This window comes from Bombyx mori, chromosome 1 (assembly GCF_030269925.1).
Source record: "Bombyx mori chromosome 1, ASM3026992v2".
Taxonomy (NCBI): Eukaryota; Metazoa; Arthropoda; class Insecta; order Lepidoptera; family Bombycidae; genus Bombyx; species Bombyx mori.
This window is the reverse complement of record NC_085107.1, coordinates 434,510-447,866: the sequence shown is the minus strand read 5'-3', so window position 1 is coordinate 447,866 and position 13,357 is coordinate 434,510. Positions and strand designations below refer to the sequence as shown.

Genomic DNA, 13,357 nt, shown 5'->3' with positions numbered 1-13,357 from the left:
TCATTATATTAAACTAGTAGGTAAGTACTCTATAAAATATTAGGTTTCAAAACTTCTAGGAAATCATAGTGGAACAAAATGATAATGAAAGCGTTTCAAAACGTCTGGGGCGAATATCTATCAATTATTTATGTGTTCATATATGGATCAGGTTAGTGTGGAAGCGTTAAATTAGCGTCTATCTGCATTAAGGTTGACATCAAGAAGATTATCTAGTCATCGGAACTGTACCGAAACTCCAACTTAATATCCAATTTAACTTCCAATAGAAGTCCCTCGAGAATCAGATCTATAGTTTTACTTCAAAATTTCAAGTGCAAATTCTCTGGCTATATTTTCGGTATGTATAAGCAATGGAGATACTGGCAATAACTATGCTTCTATGAATATATTCAGATCAGTTAATCGTGTCGTTGTCAGAAAAACTTTATTCTGAAAATTCTACAAACGGCATAGGGCGTAGCGCAATATTCCGATAAAAACATGATTCGTGTCATGATCAGCCCTGAGCTGGCATGATAATCATCTGGGGCCAACAGTAGGCACTCATTATAACGACGTTCTTATGGTCGTCTACTTTCAAAGATAATAACAAAACTTTTTTTTTTGTTATTGCCCTTGTAGGAAGACGAGCATACGGCCCACCTGATGGTGAGTGCTTACCGTCGCCCATGGACTTCAGCAATGCCAGGGGCAGAGCTAAGCCGCTGCCTACCGTTTAATACTCTCCACAAGCCTCGTTTGAAGAAGGACATGTCATAGCGCTCGGGAAACACCGCGGAGGGGAGCTCATTCCATAGCCGGATGGTACGTAGCAAAAAAGACCTCTGGAAACGCACTGTGGATGACCGCAGTGGCTCCAGATAGTATGGATGAACTCTACTCCGGTGGCGGGCGGTGCGATGGTAAAAACGAGTATGCCGGTATCATCTCGAACAATTCCTCAGAGCACTCTTGACAAAAACTTGACTAAAACTTGACTTGAGCAAAACTTGACCCTTCAAGTACAGTATTAATGACGATTTGGATTGTCCACACCATCCGCGTCCGGTCAGCTAGCACCGAACATTCAGAAAATTTTAAGCACCTGGAGGAAGATCTGAAAAAGAGCGAAAAGCTTTCTTCAAATCATTTCAGAAAAAACTATGATGGAATAGTTTTTTTTTTAATTCTGATTTGTTTCATTTCGAGTCACACGGCAACAGTTCCTTTCGGGAGAAATTTATAAAGAAACATATGTGTGTGTAAATGCTCAAATAAAACTAAAATTGTATACCTACCTTTATGGTAAAATTTATTTCAATTGGCGAATAACAATATTTTCTCAGTAGGTCCTATAAATTGTCTATCCAGAGACCAAACATTTAACAAATTAATGTTAATAACTTATCAGAAAAAAAATATATATAGTATAGAAAAAAAAAATATAATAAGTTTTGAAGGTCTTGAAATTAGTATATTATACTGTAAAGAGCATTGATTTATATTATACAGCGGGTTATTCTGGGAAACCACCGGCGGCGTCTGGTCGGCGGAGGAGGCTGACGTTTCCGAGCCTTCGTTCTTCGCCTCGAAGGCTCCATCGGCCAGGCGGCTTTGAAGTGTACTGCGCGGTCTGCTTAACATGTTGATCGCACTAACCCCCTTAACCTGACTGATTTCTGACCTCGGGGGTGTAAGAGGCTTGCGTGAGGGTGCAGGGGAGTCGTTTAGTGGGTAGGACCCGAAATTCTATCCTTTGGGCTAACAGTTCACTTCCAACATCTGCGGACCACTCCCATATACCCTGCATGTTCCCTTGACATCGAAGGAGGTCTGGCCCCCAGCCCAAAAAAAAGTTGTTTCTTTTCTTGATATTTATCAATGCTAATTTTATTTTTTTATTAAATCTAAGAATAGTCTCTTTGAAGCTGGATTATTTGTATCAACAGTCTTTTCTTACATCAGAATTGTGCGTAAATTTGTGACGAATTAAAATCTCTATAGAGGTAATTGTATCCTTTGGTACTAAAATATCAGTAGTTCGAAATAGAATGTCATAAATCACGCTATTCCATAAAGACCTGCGATTTCAATGTCATCAAACACTGCACATCCCTTAAAATCGATTTGCTGTTTCGACTGCATGCCGCAAGCCTGCAACTGCATGGCTGACGAGCGCGCTGATTTATTTTCTGAAGTTTTTGGATTTTAAAATTAATCGGCCTCTCGGTATTGCGTAATTAGGCGCTTGAGAACGGGTCGGTCGTGCGCCGAAGCAGACTACAAACTTCGAACAGAGATCTGCGAAGAAGTAAGTATACCTTAGAAAGACTATTCTATATTGTTAAATTATATTATTATTGTGTTAAATATTAATATCGCGGCGGCACGGATTGCTTGCAGCCCGTACACATTCAGATTTAGAGATTGGTAATTTAGGAACGGGTCAGTATCATGGCACCGTATATTATGTTTTATGGAAATTAGCGTCAGTTTGTTAATTATATTGTTCATGAGCGCTGGTGATTAAATATTACAAAGCGCGCGTGGAATAGTCAACAAATGTCTTCATAACATGTACTTCAATTTTCTAAAATTTACATGGAATAGGAAATGAAATAAGAGAAGTATTATTACATAGCTTCATAAAAAAATCAAGAACACGTTGCTGGAAACCGGTTATGACTGTGTCTATGTTTTTGACATTAGGCTATATACTACTAACAACGATACTCCTATATGGAGGAATCCTGGCAGCTTATGACTGTTGGCCTCCGTGGCATCGGCAATGGGACCAGCACGAATCGTCGCCACCAATACCCGATCAACTAAACTAATATATCATTTTAAAGATTTATTACAATCCATTGATCACCTATTTCTTCCAATTTCCTTAATTGTCACAATTAGGGAACCGGACTGTTGTTTTTTTTTAAATTGCAGCATTGTAGCACAGTAATATGTGCTTACTGATGTGTATAATTTTAACACAAATATCATCTTTTACAAATAGGCATCCCGGCGATGTGATTAATAAGTTTAACAACTACTACTTTTTTATTTATTTTTTATTGGTTAGATGGGTGGACGAGCTCACGACCCACCTTGTGTTAAGTGGTTACCGAAGCTCATAGACAAATACAACGTAAATGCCGCCATCCACTTTGAGACATGAGTTCTAAGGTTTTCATAGTACAACGGTTGCCCCACCCTTCAAGCCGAAACGCATTACTGCTTCACGACAGAAATAGGCAGACTCATAAGACGTCTTACCACCAATAAATACATAAATTATAATTTTGTGTGTTTTATGTTTATTACAAGATGTTATTTCTTTATCGTAAATGTTAATCATAAAAAGGGGAATGCCCATTTTAGGCCCTAGGTTGACAATAGATTAGAGAAAAAAAAAACTTTGTGCATTAATTTTGGCATAAATAAATGTGTACCTATTTACTTTTTTCCAAATGAGCGCCACTACAGTTTACAATAAGTATTGAAAAAACAAGGTATTTTTTATTTTTGCGGGAAAAATATTGCCAGCATCAAAACTATATTTTAAGTATTATCTTTATAATCATCAATTGATTATAATCGATTATAAACACGTAAAATAACATCAAAGACATATCCATTGGACTCTACTAGTATTGTTATTTAAAACAACTAAAACAAATAAAGAATAAAAAATAATGTGTATTCGTAAAAAAAATATTAAGAAAAATAAATCAATTATCGGTTATTTAAAAAAGTAATCGACATATCGATTTAATGTAGTTATTTTTCATTATGCTGACAACACTGAATTTAATCTGATCATAGATATTAAATTATAATCTTGAATCTGAATGACTGTCTGAGTCTGACACTTCGCTTGCTGCTTACGTTCAAAATGGATGTGTTTTGATTTTTCTTCGATTTATTTTACTGGCTTTGTTATATGGATTTTATTCTCCCTTCAACGACAACTTTGGTTCAGGAGCTAAGGATCACAGCTACATTAGATTATGGATACCGATCAATAACGTTTCATGCTACGACTGAAAAACATTTTGTGAATTGTGGTTTTAACCTAACCGAGATTCAAAACCATACCTTTGAATCGAAAAAAATAAGCGTGATACAGCAGTGGGTTGCCCCACAGCAGGTAAGTACACAAGCTATAAATTGATTTTGTTATTACATAAATCATCTTCCAATTATTTACTGATAATTATATTTTTTTAAGATGTGAAGAGATAATCATGTTTGCCACAACTGCTGATTGGTGCTAGCCTTGCTCTTCAACAAGAGCCAGAAGGATTTGTATGTCACAATAGCTGCATTTATTATGGACGGTCTGTTAGACGGATAAGAAGTCACTTATAAGAACAGATACAGATAGAAAGTCTCATTAGATATGTTGGAAAATGCACAGTAGGTTGTTGTGCACATATTATGACTGTGCTTTGGTATATAGATTGGGCAAGATATCAATCAAATATATGTCCTCCTGTGCTATTTTTAGATGACTTACTAATTGTGTATGAAGATGAAGAAAATATAGATATTTAAAGAAGCATGTGTGTTTTTTTATACTCTAATAACTACAATTGGATAAAAATACATTAGGAACATCTCTCTTAACATAATCAATAAATTAAACATGAAGAAGAGAAAAGTTCTTAAAGTATCTCATAATCCGACACTTATTTATATATATAGAAAAATAACCTCACAACGATTTTTATTTTATTTTATAATAGTGGTGTCAATTTCAATATATTTTTTAGATATCCAATACATTTAAGAATTTGAAACACTCCATTTTTATAGTAATATTTGATGTCCATCTTGGGCCCAGCACACTATGGAGAGTGGGCATTCCCCATTGTTAAGTACGTATTTCGTAAGAAAAAATTTACTGAAAAATTAGTGCCTGCCTGCGGGATTCGAACACCGTTGTATCGCTTGATACGAGTGCACCGGACGTCTTATTCTTTACGCCACGACGATTTCGACTACTTACACTCGGCTCCCAAATAATAAATAAAGTAGACAGTAGTAAATATTAAAGATATTAGACACTAATCACCCTTATGATATCAGGTCTAAGTTAATTGCTTTGGAACAACGTTTATCCAGCACTTCAGATATGTTCGTTATGCAATTACAAAGAAGCAGGTCGACGAGATGGTCGTTGGTCGCATTAGTAGTCGAATGCAACGATTGAAGCCAAGAATAGTCAGAAAACGAATCGAAGAGAGAACATTAGTTTTATCGACTATGTAACGGTCTAGCGCGAACACACGCATGCGCCAAATGACCACATTACAAAGGCCACCATTAAAATCGATAACGCGTTTTCGGCGCAGCAAAGTGGTTCGACACGCGAGGCTTTAATTTTGCTTAAATTTGAAATTACAGTGCATCGACTGCGCTGAATAAAATCAATGGATTCTTAAAATGTGAAATGACAAATATCAGTACCTCCCTCCGTTGATCTATTTAGTGAGAAACATATTTGTGGTGTGTTTTAAGCTGTCATCTACGAGTGCGGAGATCAAGCCTTAGTCTACCTATTTATCATACAAGGTAATTTTTTAAGCATCTAATCCATATAAAGCAAATACCATGACGCAAACAGTCACGTGGCTAGGCCATAAAGTCCGGAATTGCCTCTTTCTATCACCCATATGTGATCTATGTGACCCTATGTGATATGTCACCCTATGTGATCACCCAGGTCTGGGTGATCACTTCTTAGAAAGTGAGCCCGATGTTCGGCTTGTAGGCATTAAGAAGCACTACACAACTCACATTTATTAACAAGTGACACTATTTGTGTAAATATTGTTTTTATATTTGTGTATTTATGTATATATGTTTACACTTATGTATGTATTTTTTTTATAAATTTGTAATTTAATTTATATTTCAAAGCACCTATCGTTGTTTATTATGCACTACCTTTGGTTGACTGATAGAGAATGCCATAGGCATTAAGTCTACCAATGTCAATATTACAATAAATAAATAAAATAAATGAGCATCGTAGAATAAAAATTATTTACTCTTTCAGTTTTATTTCCTTTGCGAACTTGCTAACTGAATATGAAAATTGTATGCTATGTTGTCAATCAGCGACTGATAGTTTTGCCGGCGCGTTGTTCTTATTAAGGCCTGGTCGAGGATATACCTACATAGTTCAGTGTGCTTAGTGTGTTTTTTAACGTTCTCGACAGCGTAAAAGTTACCTGAAATTTGTATGCAGCTGGAACAGTGCCCCTAGCGACAAACATAGGCAAACGTTCCAACTCCCTACAAATTTGAGTTAGCTTTTATGCTATCGAGAAAGTTAAAAAGCTCACACTAAGCAAACATATGTGCCTACTGCGGCTCGGCTACTGGCGCCGCTCCGCGCACTCACTCATGCACAAGCCGCGTATTTACGTTGAATGTTCGCTACGCCTGCAAATAAATAATAGTCATTACTAACTGCCCGCGAATATAATACAATAATTCGCGAATAACTTCTACCTGGAAGATACGGCATCGCGCGGTAAATATAAACGCGGAATGTTTTTAAATTTGCGAAATCTTATGTCGGCGCGCGCGTTTACTAAATTAAATTTAAAAATAAGTCTTTTCTGCTCTATACAACTTTGCTAAAATATTGCTCAAACGCGTCTTGTGCTACGGAATTGAAATTTGAATCATATCATTGATTACAACTTAATGCCGTTTATGCTATAACGTGCAGGCTACGTAAATAATGAAGATTCGGCTATTATAAATGTTTATTCGAAATTGTACTACTTTTTACATGTCAGTGCTCATAATAATTTTCCTGTCATTGAAAAAGCTTTGCGAAGTAGAAAACTCAAGCTGGCTTTGCATTGTTTGTTTGTTCGAAGTGGCGACAGAATTTCTCGTATTCACTTATTCGGAGTATTTATTCTACCTTTAGCTCGTAAATTCAGATTTAGTCTAGAACGCATCGAACACGTCGTTGTAAAGTGCAACTTTGATGAAGTTAAATTTATTATTTAGATATTTTTATTATCACTCTTGGATACATTATTCCCATTATTTTTACTTGTTTTTATTGGTTGATTATTTGTTTTTATATGTCAATATCTGTAAGAACAGTCTGAATTGCATTACAAAATTAAACCAATCCGCTTGCCAAAATTTTACGTCGTGGTGTCGCTACTAGAATCATTAGTGCTGCCCTCTATGTAACAGTGACCAGTAACAAAGTGCATCAAGTTTCGGTGTATCAATTTGGCGCAACTGTGCGACATCCTGTTTACATTCAGTGTTGCCACTTTATAAGACTTATAATACCATCCGGATGGTTTCTTTATAATAAAACATTTTGAAATCATTACACATGTTTTCTTTCATTGTCACCCTCTCTGGACTTCTACTAATAATTCGAGACCAAAATTAGCCAAATCGGTCTAGCCGTTCTCGAGTTTTAGCGAGACCAACGAACAGCAATTCATTTTTATATATGTACTATATGTATAGATTACACGCCTGTGAGGAATCTGTTTATAAAAAGCAGTTTCTGATTTTAACATTCAAAACCTGATATAATCGCATCACTCAATACAAATAGACCGGTAGTTTTATTTTGATTTTGAATTATTGTAATGTCAAGTGAAAATTGTAATTTGAATTCTTGGAAACGCCGTCGAACTTGTATTTATTTGTTGTACTCAGCAACACTATATAAATCAATAGAGAACAGAGCGGGCATGCGCTGTGCGTTCATAGTAGCCATTTTGTCATTGCCATGACATCGTCGAAACCATAGACCTATATAGTAGGGACACGACATATTGTTCTATACGTACAATTGCTTATATAAATAGCACCCATTTTGAAGGCATACACATAAACATATATCTATCTCGTTCTTACTCAGCACTTTAACTCGCAGGAAAACAATATAACAGTATTTCAGTGCGTACATAAAATGAAATATATTTTATACGTAAATGTCTAATGAGGCCGAAAATCCGCCATGTTTGGCGCACCAAATGTCATTGTCACGTCAGTTCGGCCGTCTGTTTTGGGTTGTACATTATTTATTGACTTTGATATCGATTTAATATGATTGCTTATATAAAATTTCTTATTTTATCATGCTTAAAACATACAAAAATAATAATTAAAACATATTTTATAGGATCTCAAGAAAGTCGATGCCCCAAAACTATTATCTATATATATTTAAATTCATTATGAAGCCCTCATCCGAAAAATCGGACACCATTTTTCGGTCGGAATCTATTGATCATGACACCAATCATAAATACCTCTTAATAAAATATGTCATCAAAACATATTTAGACATTCTGTTTAGATATTTCGGGAAAAAGGCTACCGACAAAATCTCTTCGGAGCTGTTTAAATAAAATAGTTTTATTCCGTAGTGAGTAAAACACTATTGTAAATTCGTTAAATATATAATAATTAAGTGATTTTAGAGAGGAAGTCACAAGGAATGACTTTTGTAATTAATGAATAAATGTTCTGTAGGTGTTTTTTTTTATCACGCGGTTCCTTGATAAGTTTAAAATTTGAATGGTGTGGCGCACCTTCCTTGAGGTGCGCTGCGGTAGTGTGTTACGGACTTTAGGTCAGTAATACAATTAAAATAGATTGTAATAGTCTAAGAAAAACACGTAATCAAAATACGATAACATTTAGCATGCTAGAAATGGGCAGATGGCACTGTACTACGCCATATCTTTATGTTTTGCGACAAACGACAACTTTATAAAATCAGTGTAGCAACTTTTAAAAATCATCTTAACGTTTACTTGGCAATTTCGAAGGACGAACTTGTCTTAAATTTCACACATCTAAATCATATTATATTTGCACATAGCAATATACTTACTTACTTCCTATTAAAGTATAAATTCTACAAATAATTAATACTCAACAATATTTAAAATAAAATGAGCCAAGAACGTTTATCGATAAAACCTGATAACATTGAAATTTTTTGCACAGCACTAAAACCGCCATGTTTTGTGGTCAGATGACGTCACAGTGGCACGAATTTTTTGTTGACGTTTCATTTCCATATGTTTCCTACTTCAGTGGTCGAAACGGTCGACTACGCTATGACATGTCCTTCTTCAAACAAAACTTGTACAGAGTATTAAGCGGTAGGCAGCGGCTTGGCTCTGCCCCTGGCATTGTTGACGTCCAAGCGATGGTAACCACTTACCATCAGGTGGGCCGTATGCTCGTTTGCCTGCTAAAGCAATAAAAAATAATTTAAAAAATGAGTCGAGTTCGACGAGCGAACTAACCTATAGACACAGGGAGTTTCTAGGTGCATTTTTTCAATGGGTCGCGATTCCGATCCGGTGGTAGATTCTGTGAAGCACTACTCCTGCAAGAACTGGTGTTAGCAAATTGTCTAAGGTTAAGTTCTGAATTCACCTAGTATCCACATTTTTTGGTCAAAACTGGCTCAAAGTTTAGATTAGCCTTTTTATGAAACCAATAATTAGAAACATCAATAAAAAAAATCCAACTTTCGCAAATTAAATAAAACTTTCTCCTCCCTTGGATCGTTGAAAACAACGAACAGACTAAAATTTTCTTCTTTTTTTTTCATAATTCTGAATTTGGAATTTAAAAATTCATACGATAAAGATGGCCAGTAAATCAGGTTCAAAACTGCATAAAAACTTATTGCTCCACCTAACATATATTTTTTGCTAGGGACCGTCAAAACATCACTCGAATTTTCGAAGTATCCATCTTTCTTATCTAAGCTGAGTAAAAAAAGTAACTGAAAGTCGATAATCGAATGGTGCACATTTTTCAAAAGAAAAACTTCATAGGTGAAAAAAATTTCACTCCAAAATCTCAAACCATGAACCAGTCCCCTCTCCATGAAGGTTCTATTTCAATTCGAAGTACCTATTACAATAAAATGGAAATTTCATACTTTAACCCCTATTATTTATTATGTATCTATATATAAGTACATATATAAAAATGAATTGCTGTTCGTTAGTCTCGCTAAAACTCGAGAACGGCTGGCGAAGTCGATTTAGCTAATTTCGGTCTTGAATTATTTGTGGAAGTCCAGAGAAGGTTTAAAAGGTAGATAAATAAATATGAAAATACTCGGAATTAAATAAAAATAACCATTTTGTTTTTCCTTTGATGTGTCCCCCGTTGGACGGATTCCTGTTGTTTGTTTTAAGTTTATTTTATACAAAAGCTTAGGTCTTTTATTTATCGATTGAGGCACTATGAAGTCAGCCGGGTCAGCTAGTTTGTAATATATCCGTTGTATTGTATATATTGTATGAATACGTATAATATAATATTTGTCCCGCGTTTAAAGTATTTTAATTCGTCACTACTGAGCATAAACACATTTTTTAATGTAAAAATCTTCAAATCTGGTTACATTCATTCAACTAGTAATATGGACTTAACAACTCGTTTTTAGTAATAAATGTAATAGGAGGATGGGTAATAATTAAAAAAAAATCATTAAGATTTGAAGTTAGCGATTAAGCAAAATTGTTCGCTCGCTGTTTTTTCTTTTAATAAATTTTTGGGTTAAAAGTGTAGTTTTAACACACCTTTCTAAAGAAAAGCTGATATTTTTCTATTATTATAATCCCATTTGCTCCTTTTATAGGGATATCATAGGCATATTTAGTTATAACTGTTTACTTCTGAGAGGGAACAAACACATAACTAAAAATTTAATGATGTAGATAAAAAAAATCAGAGACATCAAAACTAACTTAACTAAAGCTTTTGATCCATTTGAGTTCAAATAACTAGGTTCAGTACAAATAATATTGATTTATAATGGATCGTTCAGTGATCGATTCCGACGTAGCCTTAGTAAGTGGGGGATGGGACATAGTCGTCTTGTTCTCTTGGGGTGATTACTAAATTATTTTTTTATTAATTTTGATTACTAATTTGATTATGTTACAGTGTGTAGCACCCAAAACCACAAATCCCCAAATCTAAAATGAATTGAATCCTCCAGTGCCTTGCTAACCATTGGTTCTCTTCGAGGCTCCGATTACTTTGCACGATGACAGCAAGGCCTTACTGTTTAAAATGAATCGAAAATAACCCAATTATGATTTAAATAGTACTACTATCTCAACTTTAATATGAATAGTTTCTGATGGTATAATCCGTATAAACTTACTGGTGGTAGGACCTCTTGTGAGTCCGCGCGGGTAGGTACCACCGCCCTGCCTATTTCTGCCGTGAAGCAGTAATGCGTTTCGGTTTGAAGGGTGGGGCAGCCGTTGTAACTATTTTTGGGTGTCAGACATAAATTAAACAGGCCAATTTTGTTCACACTTTGCTTTAATTTGCTAGTTGTACATTGATGCGTTTTGTTCTTGATTCATTCAAAATTGCTTTGGACTTCTTATACTAATTTTTACACACAACGCTACCGCGATGTAATTTTGTTGGCCTGTGACATCTATTGACGACATTTGTCAACTGTTGGATTTAAACTTAACAATATTTTAATGGTGTGCAATATAAACCTCATATTTAATAATAATTCTTAATATGTACAGGACTCTATATAATCATATAAATAATCATAAACCTTACACTCTATATAATCATATTAATATAAACAATCATAAACCTTACAGCTCGGCCATCCTACCTAAAGCGAGACCCTTCGCTTTGAGATCAAGACAAAAACAAAATATATATGTTGCAAACAAAACAAAACAAAAAAAAATTAGGCAATTAATTATACACTAGGTTTATATATGACGTATAACATTTTTTTAACATTTTGTTGCTACAAATACTAAGTACATACACATATCTATCGCTAAATCGTTTCCATGGTTTTAAGTTCTATCAAAATAATAATTAAAATAACAATTTCTTTCTTAAGTAACTAAATGTCCAACATAAACTGAGTAATCAAGTATCTAATCACTGTCATCGACACTATTACTAGATTCATCAGACTCCAATTCTCTACAGAACGACATCCAAGGCTGAATCTTATCAATAGATACAACTGCTTCATACCTTCTACCTTTTTTTCGAGTCATTGGAGTATCTTCTACCACGAACCTATCATTGGGAAGAACCTTTAGTATACGATAAGGGCCTTGGTACTTAACAGAGAGCTTTTGAGATTTTCCATCGTGCGGAACCTGCCTTGCTAAGCGTACTAAATCCCCTTCTTGGTACTGCCTCGCTGGTTTCCTATGCTTATTAAAATTGACTGCATCTTTAACTTGTTGCCGTTTTATTTTTTTACTAGCCTGTTGTCTGACTTCCGCCAATTCCTCAATGGGAGTCTTATTTAGGGTGTCATTGATTACCGTACTAAGTATGCCTTCCGTTCTACTAATTATGTTAAATCCAAATAGTAGCTCAGAGGGGCTCTTTTGGGTAGTTTTATGTCGAGCTGTGTTCATACCAACCTGTATATCAGTGATGTGGTTGTCCCACGACTTTTCGTCGCCGCCGTGACTGGCTGTCGATAGAGCATCTAGAATCGTTCGATTAAACCTTTCTACTTGCCCGTTTGCTCGAGGCGTTGCAACGGCATTTACAATATGTTTGATCCCGTAAGAGGTCGTAAAATCTTGAAACGCCTTACTGGTGAAACTCGTACCTTTATCTGTAATGAGACGAGTAGGAACGCCAAAATAACTTACATGGTCTTTTAGTACTCGCACGGTCGTACTGGATTTGGTGTTCCTAACCGGGGTTATATTGACGAATTTTGTAAACCCGTCAACGAGAACGAACAAATAACAATTGCCTTTCTTGCTTTTAACAAACGGTCCCAAATGGTCCGCGTGGACTGTGTGGAACGGCACGCTCACCTTTTCGATTGGGTGGAGCTCTCCTTCTCGTTTACCACCTGGAGCTTTGTGGTACGCGCACTCAAGGCAGGAGGTAACATACTTCCGGACGAAACGCCGCATTTTCGCGAACCAATAATGGCCTCGGATGCGCTGTAGGGTTCTTTCAAAACCACAATGGCCAACGTCATCGTGGTTCATTTTTAAAATTTGCCAGCGTACACTTTTGGGTACCAGCCATTTTATTTCGTCACCTACCACGCGGTAAACACGGTCATTCTTCAGTCTGTAGTTTTTGTGTATGTCCGCTACCTCCGCCGATGAAGGGTCAGAGAGCATCCTTTTGATTTTATTTATCTCGTCATCTGCAGTTTGTACCGTCGCAATCCAGTCCTGTTCGATTTGCTGTATTTGTAAAACATCTAGTACGTGTGTATTACCTGAAGAAGAATTTACTGGGTTTCTGCTTAAGGCATCCGCGTGTGCCATGCTAACACCAGGCCGGTACTCGATTGTACAGTCGT

At 35.8% G+C, this 13,357-nt stretch overlaps 1 long non-coding RNA gene and 1 other non-coding gene across 2 annotated transcripts; one reads left to right on the top strand and one right to left on the bottom strand.

Moving 5' to 3' along the window:
• Nucleotides 1-3,842: 3,842 nt before the first annotated feature.
• On the top strand, nucleotides 3,843-4,541 carry LOC134199743 (uncharacterized). Its single transcript, XR_009974364.1, has 2 exons — nucleotides 3,843-4,129; nucleotides 4,211-4,541. It is a non-coding gene; the product is annotated as an uncharacterized LOC134199743 (long non-coding RNA).
• Nucleotides 4,542-6,209: 1,668 nt separating this feature from the next.
• Nucleotides 6,210-6,305, bottom strand: Mir2807a-4 (microRNA mir-2807a-4). The gene has a single exon (NR_107445.1). It is a non-coding gene; the product is annotated as a microRNA mir-2807a-4 (primary transcript).
• Nucleotides 6,306-13,357: the final 7,052 nt, after the last annotated feature.